Consider the following 11,095-nt stretch of genomic DNA (forward strand, 5'->3'; position numbering starts at 1 on the left):
GTTGTTAGACAACACAGGGATGAAGGAAAAGGTTCTTTAAAGTTGATGTAAACAGCCCAAGAGGCTGCAAGCCTCCATTACAGATCTTACATACTGCTCTCTTGCTCTGTGTCAGCCCCTGTTCACAACCAAGTATAATCAAACAGGAGCTATAATCCTTAAGGCATTGTTAATTGCATTGCAACCTGGATCACCATCATTACAATATGGAAGCAGAATATTGATTAAAACCTGAATACTTTAATACCAACATCTATTTGTTTTACAAAGAGAACACATAGTCGAGAGATTGTGGGACACAATTACTCTGGGGTTTTTCTCTGGTCCATGATCCTTACCATGAATTAACAGTGAATCTTTGAAAGAGCATATGTGAAACAGGTACACACATTCAGCAAGAATAAAATGTCCTGTGGTGAAATAAAGAGCTGGTACATGCAGATCATAAGCTACAAGTAAATATTTGAACATGAGCAGGCTGCTGTTTGTTCCTGCATGGGAGATTTAAGATAGTGGAAGCTGAAAGATTGAAGCTTGTTTTCTGGGCTTTGTCACCTTTCCTGGAAGAGTGGAAAATGCATGATTGTATGTGTTCAATTAACGAACAGGAGAGCAACAGTTTACCTCAAAGGGAAGGGCGGAACAATTCAGAACTCCTTGCGGCAGCTCCAAAGGACTTCTTTAATTGTCAACATTCCTTTGAACCCCAGCCTTCAACATATTTCATGCAATTCAAGCATATTCCATCACAAGAGAAGTAGCACAATTAAAGTTTTCAGACTGCAGGTACGGAACAGCACAATCAAGGAATTTTGCTGCTACACGGGTAGTCTTAAAAGGAATGTGTAGGAACTTTGAGTCAATTTCTGCACCGCGATCTATCCTGAAGGACCCCTACAACCTTTCAGAGGAAGCTTGCAGTGTAAATCGTACCGGAGACTGTCGTCCACTCTACTGCACGTCCAACCACTGGGACTGTTGCACTCAGGTACTGTAGTCTAAAAAGGCGCCCAGTGAGAATGACCACACGGGCAGTAATTATAATAATTTTTTTCTGTGATTTTCTCGACATTGCAGTCTAAAAGTCATAATTGATTCTTTTATTTTAATATATCTAAATCTTGATGAATGTAATGCAAATATTTTCTGCAAGGTAAATTGACATTTGGGTTTTCTTAATCTCTGAGGAACTTTCACATTTCAAGCATTTTATTAAAAGAAATATATGAACACTGCCAGGAGTTTCTTTATCATCTTCTAGATGCACAGAACTCTATTTAAAAAAAAACAATGTTCATTGCTGATACAGACATGCTACTTTTTAATTTGTTTCTCATTTAAGAAATGTAAGACAAAAAAAATCTGTAAATTATCATTGTTAAAACAAAAATACACAAGCCATGACCACCTGACATGCAGTAAATAACTCGAGAGACTGAGAATGAGTCACTGATTTACAGGCTTTTATTCACAATGGACAGGGACCTCATCCTGTGCTGCGACCCGGGCTTTCTGGGGAAGGGTCAAGGTGTTAGAGGCTTTATACAAGGTCAAGGAGGGAGGGGCCACAGGTAGAGTCACAGAACGGGGTGGAAGCAGGTAATCAGGAATACAGCAGTTCACCACACCACCCAATTTACCAATGACATCTGTCCTGTTCTATTAATATGATCCAACCTGCGTTGTTCCATTGCTCCAAAAAATGTTCTAATTTGTTTTGTTCAATATGAGTAGCATGACATTGCAAAAAGCAGCTTTTGTGAATAGTTTTTCAACTCATTTTCTACCTTTCCTTCAACTTTTAAAAATTCAACCAGTAAAGCATGAACATTACATCAGAGCCAGAAAGAGGTTCCAGCAGCTCTATCCTCACTTACTATTGGTTCATCTGAAAAGTAAATGATAAGCTTCATTTTCATTGGCAAAGATGTCAATGCACTCGCAGTTCTGACACAGAAGACAAATTTTGGTAGTACTGCCCAATGCACAGCCACTGCTCTATTGCACATTTGAACTCCTATTATTTTTGCTCAGCTTTTATTACATCAGAGAAGGCGACAACTTGGCCAGGTGAGTCTATGCTGGCACTTGCCCCTTTCCCTCAATTATTTCCCTGTAATGTATCCTCTCTCGTATCCCATCAACTTCCCCCACTATTATCCTTACTTACCTTCCCGCGGGCTCATTTACAGTGGCTTATTAACTACATTAACAACATGACTTTGGAATGTTGGAGGAAACCCAAGTGCCTGAAAGGAACCACACAATCACAGAGAGACTCCACACAGACAGTACCTGGCATCATAATACTGCTGTGCCACAGAGCATGTATTACTGCAGCTAAATTTCCATTTGCAAAATCATGTGAAGAAAGAAATATCATACACAGATTGGCATTCTCCTGTGGCTTTAGATTTTGATCAATTTTTGCATATGTATTTAATAAAGATCCTACTATTTTCTCTGAATAAAATCTTTCATTCCAGTAAAGCTGTGGAATGATATGTCAAACTTGGAATGAAGCATCCAAAATCTACACAGTGCAATGCTGAAAGTATGAAATAATCCAGAACAAACGAGAAATTTTCATCAGGCCAGGCAGCAGCTGTGGTGACTGAGTGGGGATAAATGTTCTGGATTGCACATGTGGTGAATGGCAGTTCTGAAGAGAGCTGGTTAAAACCAGTGTATACACCTCTGAACTGCCATGCAGAGTTACTAAATGGACTGTAGTCAGATGCACTACCAATGGATTTATGATTGAAATTAGATGTCTTCTGTAAAGTATTGAGCTGAGGGGTCTTTGCGTCTGGCCCATCTGGTGTAGCCCTTTTCATTTGGATGGGGATCGTAGACCTTCAGTGAAAAGGTAAATGAAGGCAACTTTATTAAAACTTTATGAAAACTTTATTTTAATAAATTTAGATAAATTGAATGTGTTTTAAAAAAATTATGAATATCGCTTTTTAATTACTTGAATGGATTGCATCAACTCCAAACGTCTTTCATCATTGAATCTACTTAGAAATAGAGGAAAAGGCTACTCATAGAAGGTCGTCAGCACAGTCTGAAGCCTGGCATCTGTTTGTGGAGCAGTGAAGCTGACTGCATACTGGGCACCATACGATCACAAATGTTCAGGATGACCATCCTATGAGAGGAACCTGAGGTGGGCCTGGATCCAGTGCAGCCTTCCTCACTGCTTCCAGAATCATGGAAACTCATCAATCTGAAATGTTGACTCTGTCTTGTGCTCTTTAAATACTGCCTGACCTGTCAAGTGTTTCCAGCATGTTCTTCTTGACTTACGAATTAAGACCACTGTGTTCTTTATTTCAGGAACCTGACTGATACTCAAGAGAGAGAGAAAAAAAAACAATCTGCTAGAGGAGCAGCATCCGAGGGAGATTGCCTTATACTCCAGATTCCAGCATCTACAGCCTCCCGTATGTGCATTGATTGGCACTAGAAGTCTATTGATTAATTCAGCAAAGTTTCCAGCTTAAGTATTTCATTCTAAAAGGACTCAATTAGATTGAAAATTTTCCATGATGAGTTTTTCCATGGTGTGTAAACTGATGCTTCTCTATTTAAACTTTACAAATTACAAGTTAATTTGGCTCCCTCAATAACTGGAGCAGGCTTGGTGGTCTAGAAACCACTACAGCTCTGGGTTGAAGATGGGTAATTCAACTGCAACCTCACTGTACAGGACTCACATATTTTCATTGTATTGTAAAAGATGACTCAACTCAGCTCCACTTCTGAATAAGGAAGGACAAGGTCTGTTGAAAGGGACTGGCATGGCAGACAAAATGAGATTTGATGCTTTAACCAAAAAAAATCTGAGAGGCATTTAACAGCTGTGTTATTGGATGGTTGCCTGCATTAGATTTATTTAACATGTGAAGACATCATATTGAAACATAAATGATCCACTGTCAAGGGTCTTTTCACAGGTATGGTTTGTTTAAGAGAATTGACCATTTTACAGCTATCATTTGAGAGGATCGCACAAATAACTGGTGTGAAAGGTCAAATGTTAAAAACGAGTGTTACAAGTGGAAAGGAAAATCAAGCAAAATAATTTTTGTGCATCAAAGTTATCCATTCTGTGAAATTCGTATTGGGAAAGAGTATAAAACAGATGAGTTCTGACAAAGTGTCTTTAACCTGAAATAATAACCCTATTTCTCTTACCAGAATCCTGCTTGATTGGCTAAGCAGTTTCGGTTTTAATCTCAGATTTCTAGTATCTGCAGATTTTTGAATTGTCATTTGTTGTTGCAAGACATTAACTTTCATTAAATCAGTCCATTAATCAATTATGGTCTTTCAATTCACCTCAATGCTATTGATCTCTCATATTCAAAATTTTGCCATCATTTATGTTTCATGAGCCTAAATTAAAGTATGTTGTCTCCTTCATGGACTCATGAAAAATCACATAGACAGAGCTCTGATTACATTTATTTAAGATCCATTAAGTTGGCAGTTAAATAGTCCATGAAGTTTGGGCATTTAAACTCCAGTAAGGCTTTGACGTTGATGCAGAATTAGTTTGCAGGGATCAAGCATGTTGGAACTTCTTATCTTTTTCCTGAGAAATCCTTATGTTTTTCTTTATTCTGATCATGAAATAGGAATTACCATGGTGACTATTGCACAATTTGTAAAATATCCTCTATGTCACGAATTCTTGCTTATCACATAAAGCTAGGCACTAAGTTCCAAACCTGGTCAAAACCTTAGTCACAGGCTTTCAGTTTCTCTTAGCAACTATCGAAGTTTATTTCTTGCACTAACCCAGTTTTAGAAACAACTTCCCATTACTTTAGGTGCCTTGGCTTTAATTATTTTTTTTGTCCAGTTTGACACATGGGATCTTGTCAACGGCTTTGCTAAAATCCACACTGGTCAAATCAAATGCACTGCTGCTTGTCACCCTCCAAAATAACTCAATTATTTTAGTTAGATATAACATAACATAATTCCTGATTAATCTATGCCATCTTAATTATACAGTCTCTTAAAATTGATTTGAATATTTAACGACAGTCCTAGCCTATAATTAAATTGTTTGCTTTATCCATTCCTCCTGTTGCAAACAAGAGCATAGTTGTAGCTATCCCCAACTTCCAGGGTGGCAAGAATGTACATTTCTAAGAAAATTTTGAAAAATTATGGTCAAAATCTTGCCCCTGTGTCCTCTTGGACCAAGAACTCCTACCTTGGCTCCAGGAGTGCATAGGGCTCTCTCTCTCTGCTCTCTGACTTTCCTAACCCTCTCCATCCTCCCTTCCTACCCTCCACCTCCTCCTAATCCACCCCATCCTCCTACACTCCATTGAACCTCACCCTAACCCCTGCCTGATCATCTCCATCCACACTGACCTTCCCCTCTTGGAAACTTGAAACCTTATCCTCAGTAGAGGCCTCACCTTCATCCACCTTCGCCTGAACCTTAACGAGTTCCGTGCACAACATGATGTCGAACCTTCTTCCATCAGTTCAGTCTCCATGTCTATTTCCACAACCTTGACCCTTCCCCCGCCCCCTGACTACTGAACCCCTCTCCTGCTTTAAAACATCTTCCTCCTTCTGGATACCTCGTTTTGGTCTTCTACCTGTTCTGGACTTTTAAATTTCCAACTGCTGCCGTGATATCAACGTATCGACTTCACTAATCCCCTCACTTATTCCAATCTCACCCCCTAGGAATGCCTGGCCCACTTCTCTCTGCACCAATCCGAACCTCATCATCAAACCTGAAGACAAGGGGTGGCACTGTTGTGGTCTGGTGCACCGACCTCCATCTGACCAAAGCCAGGTGATAACTCTCAGATACCTGCTCTTACTTAACTCTCCAACAGGACCACACTAAAACTCATCAAACCAGTGTATCACATACCATCTCTGAACTCATCCCTTCCAGTCACATCCCTTGCATAGACGTCAACTTTATTGCTTCCCAACCCTGTACTGCCTGTTTCTGTTTCTACCTCCTACCCAAGATCCACAAATCTAAATGTCCTGGCAGACCCATCATGTCCGCATGCTCCTGCCCCACCAAATTGATGTCTGCTTACCTTAACACTGTTTTGACCCCCCGGTCCAGTCCATCCCCTCCTACATCCAGGCCACTTCACATGCCCTCCATCACTTCAACAACTTCCAGTTCCCTGAACTTGGATATCCAATCCTCATACACCTCCTTTTCCCATAAAAACCACACAAAGCTGGAGACACGCAGCGGGTCAAGCAGAGTCCTTTATATAGCAAAGGTAAAAATACACAACCAACGTTTCAGGCTTGACCCCTTCATCAAGGTCTGGGAAAGTATCAGTAGGCATCCAAACACAAGGGTGGGGGGGGGAGGTGTGGTCACAAGACAGGAGGTGATAGGTGGAGAAGGGAGGAGGGACAGCAGCAATCAAGGGGAGAAGTGATGGCTGGGTGAAGGGAGGGGGAAGGGAAGGAGGAGAGCTGGATAGGGGAAGGGAAGGGGGGAGGGGGAAGAGGAGAGGAAGTTAGCAGAAACCTGAAAAGTCAATGCTAATGTCATTTGGTTGAAGAGTGCCCAGATAGAAAATCAAGTGTTGTTCCTCCAATTTGTGGGTGGTCTTAGTGGGACAGTGCATAAGGCTATGGACAGACATATAAGTGTGGGTGTGTGATACAGAACTGAAATGGTTGACGAGTGAGAGGTCTCTGTTACTGTAGCGGACAGAGCGAAGATGCTTAGCGAAGTGATCTCCCAATTTGTGCCCATTCTCTCCGATGCAGTAAATCAGTCCTGTGGATACACAAGTGAAGTGTTGCTTCACTTGAAAGGCCTGTTTGGGACCTTGGACTAAGGTGAGGGAGTCGGTGTGTTCAAGGTGTTGCACCTCCTGCAGCCACAGGGAAAGGTGCCAGGGGGCATTTGGTGGGGAGAGATGAGTGCATGAGGGAGAGTTATGGAGGAATTGGTCCCTAAGGAAAGCAGAGAGGACTGGAGAGGGGTGTCTGGTGGTGGGATCTTGTTGTAAGTGCCATAAATTCCAGAGGATAATGTGTTGGATGTGAAAGCTAGTGTGGTGGTAGGTGAGGAGGTTCTATGTTTGTTATGTTTGGGGGCAGACCTAAAAGCCCTTGTTTCTTTATGGACAATAGAACCAACTAGTCACTCCATCATCACCCTCCTCTGGCTTGTAGAACTTGTTCTCACCCTCAGTAATTTCTCCTTTGACTTATCGCACTTTCTCCAGGTTAAAGGGGTAGCCATGGGTACCCGCATGGGCCCCACCTATGCCTGCCTTTTTGTTGGCTACATGGAGCAATCCATGCTATAAGCCAACACAGGAAATGCCCCTCAACTCTTCCTCTGCTACATCAATGACTACTCATGATGAACTCATTGACTTCATCCACTTTGCTGCAAATTTCCACCCCAACCTAAAATTCACTTGGTCCATCTCTAGTGACCTTTTCCTTTTTCTCAAGCTCTCTGACTCAATCTCAGGGAACAAACTCTTGACAGGCATCTTCTATAAACCCACCAACTCCCACAGCTACCTCGACTACACCTCTTCCCTTCTGTTCCCTGTAAGGATTCCATTCCATTCTCTCAATTCCTCTGTTTCAGTTGCATCTGGACTCAGGATGAGGTCTTCCATGCCAGATCATCAGAGATGCCCTCCTTCTTCAAACATTGTGGCTTTCCCTCTACCACCATCAACTTGGCCATCATACACATATCCTCCATTATCTGTACATTTGCCTTGGCCCCCTCCGCCTCAACATGCAACAAGGACAGGATTTCCCTTGTCCTCACCTACTCCCCCACCAGCATCTGCATCCTCCTCCACCATTTCCACCATCTAATACATGATCCCATCACGAGGCATATATTCCCCTCTCCTCCCTTCCCACCAGTTGTCCTCTTGGGATGTATCCCTGTGACCACAGGAGATGTTCCCACACCTCCTCCCTCAGCACCATTCAGGGCCCCAAACAGTCCTTCCGAGTGAAGCAACATTTCACTTTTGAGTCTGCAGAGGTCATCTACTGCATTCGGTGCTCCTGCTGTAGTCTCCTCTACATCGGAGAAACTGGAGATCACCTTGTTGAGCCCCTTGGGTCTGTCCACCACAATAGCATGGATCTCAAAGTGGCCACCCATTTCATTTCTCCATCCCATTCCTTTGCTGACATGTCAGTCCATGGTATCATGTATTGCCAGACTGAGAACACCCGTAAATTGGAGGAACAACACCTCATCTTCCGACTGGGCACCCTTGAACCAGATGGCATTAATATTGACTTCTCTGGCTTTCGTTAAAATCCCCCTACCCCCTCTTCTCCCATCATCTCTCCATTCCCTGTCTCCTTTTGCACAGGAATGATAAATTCTACCTAGACCCTTATCATATTTAATTAACACCTTTAGTTGGTTTGGATTCCTCCCCCATTGTTTGAGTTCTGAGACATTCTCATATCTCCTGTTTCTTCCTTTTCTGATTTATCTTTGAAGAAGGGCTCAGGCTCAAAATATCAGCAATATATCTTTGTCTCCTATAGATGCTGAAAGGACCAGCTGAGTTCCTTTAGCATTTTGCTGTGTTTACTACGATCACAGCATCTGCAGCCTATCGTGTTTCACTCTTATCTAAATCTCCTCTCCTTATTCCAAGATAGTACAACCCTTCATTGTTTTGTTCCTTTAAGTAAACACTTGCTCGGCCTTTGCTGTGTTTATCTTTACTGAGGGAAAAGATAAACAAGAGCTAATTCCTGGTTCTCCAAATATTTCCCTTGTATTTTGCAGTATGTGGTGAAGTGATTGTTTTCACTGGTAACCTCAGAGGTTTTTCTGATCTTTGAGGTATGAAATTCTTCTTTGACGTCAGTTACTGTCAGGCATTCTGATGCTGAGTGAACATCGTGAAACAGACTCCATAGACATTCACTGTGAATGATTTTCACAATGAGCAAATCAGGAAGATGAGGCAGCAAATGGATACATTTTTTTGGTGTCAGTATGACCACAGCATCCAGTGTAATATAAGTATCTATAACATAAATGTACCAACGTCCAAAGCAGCTATATTAATACTTTTTAAGTAATCAGTGCCAAATTTCAAATGCAGGGCTTCAGGTTTGTCAATATAAGTTGCAAGAACAGGTTTTCTGAACTCTTTATTAAATACATTATTTTTTTGTGTTTCTGTTTAATTCTTTTAACATTTTAAAATGTGCCTCCTATTACAGAGAGCATTGAGAGCATTTTACACATGTAAATGCAATTGAAAATATAGAAGTATGTTATTTTGCTTTCAGATTTGAGCAATTTTTGAAAATTGATAAGGGTCTAGGTAGAATTTATCATTCCTGTCAAAAGGAGACAGGGAATGGAGAGATGATGGGAGAAGAGGGGGTAGGGGTTTTTAACGAAAGCCAGAGAAGTCAATATTAATGCCATCTGGTTCAAGGGTGCCCAGTCGGAAGATGAGGTGTTGTTCCTCCAATTTACGGGTGTTCTCAGTCTGGCAATACATGATACCATGGTTGTCTCTCGTACACAATGGAACAATGTTCATATACAATGCCATTCTATGGCCCGGCAGTAGGGGGAACTGAAGTAAAACACAAACGTTGAATGATTGTTGCTACCACCATCCCAGTTATCATAAAGTCTGCACCCAGTGATGGAATTGACAACCTGCCGATGTGCCCATTCTGAAGGAAATCAAGGTCACAGATCAATTGAGATGACTCATTAGATGTGGATCTTTTACTCTTGAAGCATATATAATATGATTACCAATGAATTTGAGAAAGTGAAGACCAAGTAGGATTTTCATTTTGTGGCATGATAGTTATAAACTTTCTTCTAATCAAGCTGTGACAAATATCATGGCTCTATCCCCTCATAAACTGTTGTGGTTGGCAGATTGAGGGTTGGTACTGACACTTTTGGTTAATCTACTTCATCGTGCTATAGGAAAGGGTAAATGTTTTATGCAGGGCATAGAAAACAGTGAAAGTTCAGCACATTCTACTGCCATCTGATGTCTAATCTGTGGTTCATAATTTTGTTATGATGTGGCACAAAGTCCAGCCGAAAGTTGTCTGCAACTAAGTTCATTCCTGATTTGATCAGCATTGCTGAAATTCCACAAACATTTAACTTCTATTCTCCCAAAACAGTGAATAGAATTATAAGTAGCTCAAGTAACCACTGGAATGTATCGGACTCTGTTCACTCAGGAACCTCATGGCTATTGGCAGGACAAAGTTTTTAGGCAGACTAGAGCTAATCTGGTTACTCAGTTATGTGTACTTTCAGAAGGAATTCAACATCAAAGACAATTGGGTAAGTTCTCCGGTTTCTCAATGAACTTGCATGTCTCAGAATACAATGCAACCTCATAGTTTTATATCCATTTACTTTTAATGAGAATGTGAATGAGTTTATTGTTATTCATGACGTTCATGTCAACAAATTCTGATAAACATTATACAATGTACATATGCACCAACATTTTTACTTTCTGCAGCTGAGAGGTACTTTGTAAATAAAAGCTATGGAAAAATAACTAAAACATTTTAGTGCCCCTGTGTTGATGGCCATTCTGGATGAGGGGATATTGCCAACTCACACTAACTAGGATCTGCCCATGAGGAAGTTGAGGATCCAGTTGCAGAGATTTAATTGTCATTTCAATTACATTTTATTTTATAACAGTCAACGAAAGACTGGTTCCAAATAATCACAGTGCCAATACCATATGCCAACGAGATGGGTGAGGTGCAAAAATATCTGATTAAAAACTCAAACAAATATGAGAAATATTACTAGGGAGGAAATTTTACTGTAACCTCCTCGTTAGTCCAGGAAGTCATCTTAGCCTCGTTATTTCCAGCATCACCTCTCTTTGGGAATTAGGGACCTCACTACAGTGATCATTGTCCACTTTAAGGGCAGGTCAGATTTTTTTGGGGGTGGCGGAATCAGTGGCAGTGAACAATATAAAAGATGCAGACAATCCCACATCAATTTTCGCAGTCCAAGTCATCTCAAACTATTTGAGAACTTCACGGAATAAGTGGC

The 11,095-nt window shown here is 41.1% G+C and overlaps 1 long non-coding RNA gene across 1 annotated transcript; it reads left to right on the plus strand.

Moving 5' to 3' along the window:
* Positions 1-525: 525 nt before the first annotated feature.
* Positions 526-4,325, plus strand: LOC138752375 (uncharacterized). The gene is made up of 2 exons (XR_011350571.1): positions 526-988; positions 3,340-4,325. It is a non-coding gene; the product is annotated as an uncharacterized lncRNA (long non-coding RNA).
* The last annotated feature ends 6,770 nt before the right edge of the window (positions 4,326-11,095 follow it).

The sequence above is a fragment of the Narcine bancroftii genome, chromosome 2 (genome assembly GCF_036971445.1).
Source record: "Narcine bancroftii isolate sNarBan1 chromosome 2, sNarBan1.hap1, whole genome shotgun sequence".
Lineage (NCBI taxonomy): Eukaryota > Metazoa > Chordata > Chondrichthyes > Torpediniformes > Narcinidae > Narcine > Narcine bancroftii.